We start from the raw sequence: 2,541 nt of genomic DNA on the forward strand, positions 1-2,541 counted from the left end.
CAGAAAAATAAGTGATCTGGAAGCTGTTAGGCTGACTTACAGCAGCAGCACTTTCTGCACCTGCATAAACTCCAGGACACATTTACTAACGGTGTTTGTTGCTGTATGTGCAGCTTTGAATTTTTTAATAATATATATTTTGTTAATATTTCCGCTATGGTGTCTTGTTATGAAATGTACAAGAGTAAAAGTGTTTTTAGCATGTGCTTCAAAGCTAAGTTTGACTGGGAAACTCAAAGCTCAACAGTCTGTATCAACAGAAATTCACTGCAGCCTATGTAATATTTCATGCGTCATAATTTATTCTACTCTATCTTGCAAATACATATTTGTGTGGCAATGTCATGCACAACACACACAACTATTAGATCCTTAAGATCAAACCCGTGTCATTCTTTTGGTCCACTGCAGTGCAGTAGTCAAAAAAAAGAACAAGTGAAGTGTCCACAAATGGCCAGGATAGAGCCCAGAGTGTTAATGTTTAAAATGTATAAAAATATTATTGATTACAATTCTTTACTATTAATATCAACAATAAGCTTTTTATTTTGAAATTACAAGTTTAAAAAAAATGCTGTTACATTTACATTTAATGCTGTTACACTGTAATCCTTTATTATAAGTATGGACACAGAATAAAGTGAACAACATTTTGAAATAAGTTTAATTGGAATTTTGTACTACGCAAAAAACAAAACAAAAAACAACAACAACATATTAAACAAACAAACAAAGACAGCCAGTGCCTTCATTTGTCCATTACATGTCAAACATAGCGCTGACCCTTAGCCCCTGCTCATCAGCACATGCTTTCAAAAAGAGCTCCATGTCCTCTGCAAACTGAAAAACAAAGAGGAACAAGTCCCTTGCTCCAGTGTCTTCTTCCTCTGACATGTCTATTAAGACCCTCTGCTGGTCCTCTTGATTTAAGGACAGATATTTGGGCATTGTTACATGTCCACGGAAAAGTGCCTTATTTTGGACAACCCAGTGCACAGCAGGACGCAGATCTTCAACAACTGCTGGCTCCTGTGTCAGGCAAATGGGGATGAAAACATAGTTATTTCTCTGTTGCAGAACAGTTTTTTAACAGTTATTCAAATGTCACTAACCATGTAATTACACTACTGTTTAAAGTGAATACTGACCTGACTGACTTCCTGGAACTTGCGCTTTTTCAGTCTGAAAATGGGCATGTGTTGTCCTTCAAGCACAGCTTTGGCTTCCTCTCTCCAGTGTGCAAATAGCTTGCCAGAGCTACGAAGAGCAAGGCCACAGTGAGGGCATGTCATTTTCATGGACTTTCCATCAGCTGCAGTTTTATTGAACACAGAGGGTAGAGCATATGAATGTTCTAACAAAGACTCAGAAAATGGTTCAGATCCCAAAGACAAAACCTTGGGGGGGAGACGGGGCTCCTCGAAGAGTACTGCCGGAGGAATACGGGTCTCCTCGGAGAGTTCAGCGGGGAGCAGTCCTGATAATGGTGGCTGACTTGGTATTGAAGAATGCTGACAAGACAATAAATGCCTTGCCATATCCCCACGCCGTATGATTGTAAGATTACAGACAGGGCAGTGAAAGTGTCCTGTTGTCCTACAAGGCAGCCTGCACCGGCATATCATTTTATCTGTAAGAGAAAAAAACAAACAAACAAACAAACAGATGTAATTTAAATGTAGTTGTATAGAATGCAAACAATTTGTCTAACAATCAGATTGTACATGTTAACAAAAACATCCAAGCCAACCTCAATAATGAAAGCAAAATGGTATGGATCACAAAAGTTATGTCTAGGAAAGTGGTGAAAAGTAAATAAAAATATATTTTATAAAAACACTATTTTTGTTGCAGATGAATGAACTGAACTGTACAATATCAACAGCAACTTTTAAGTCAACAAAGATACTGCAGAAGTGCTTAAAAAAGTGCATATTTATAACTATAAAGTATATTTAATACAAACATACCTTTGAAAGGCAAAGCATTTTTTATATGCACACTTAGATGCTCCTCAATCTTTGCCCTGACAGTAGGGCTGAAAGTGGGGCACAGAGGGCAGTGAAAGAGTCCTCTGCAACACGTGTTGCATTCCTGCAATTCTGGCTTTAAGCCCGAATTCCAGATTAATAAGTGCATCTAAAACAGAGAGAGAAACAGATAAACACCATATACACATTTAAGTTAAGGTTTTAGCAGAAATAACAATTTACAGTTGACATGTAATAGATTTGGGAAGAAAATCCTTGAAAAAAAACCCACAAATATTTTACAAGACACTTTAATTTGTGAGACATGTTTCTATTGGCCTCATCACTGATGGGGACGACAAGGAGTACAGAGGTCTGACCCAAGACTTTGTGGACTGGTGCCAGCTGAACTACCTCCAGATCAACGCCAGTAAAACCAAGGAACTGGTGGTAGACTTCCGCAGGCACAAGCATTCTCCACTGCAACCACTGAACATCCAAGGTATGGACATTGAGGCTGTGGACAGCTACAGGTACCTTGGTGTTCATCTGAACAATAGACTGGACTGGA

At 38.5% G+C, this 2,541-nt stretch overlaps 1 long non-coding RNA gene across 1 annotated transcript; it reads right to left on the bottom strand.

The window, feature by feature from the left end:
- Positions 1 to 790: 790 nt before the first annotated feature.
- Positions 791 to 2,242, bottom strand: LOC143421333 (uncharacterized). The gene is made up of 3 exons (XR_013100966.1): positions 1,971 to 2,242; positions 1,149 to 1,630; positions 791 to 1,029 (listed from the first exon to the last, which is right to left on the bottom strand). It is a non-coding gene; the product is annotated as an uncharacterized LOC143421333 (long non-coding RNA).
- Between the last annotated feature and the right edge of the window lie 299 nt (positions 2,243 to 2,541).

The sequence above is a fragment of the Maylandia zebra genome, linkage group LG12 (genome assembly GCF_041146795.1).
Source record: "Maylandia zebra isolate NMK-2024a linkage group LG12, Mzebra_GT3a, whole genome shotgun sequence".
Lineage (NCBI taxonomy): Eukaryota > Metazoa > Chordata > Actinopteri > Cichliformes > Cichlidae > Maylandia > Maylandia zebra.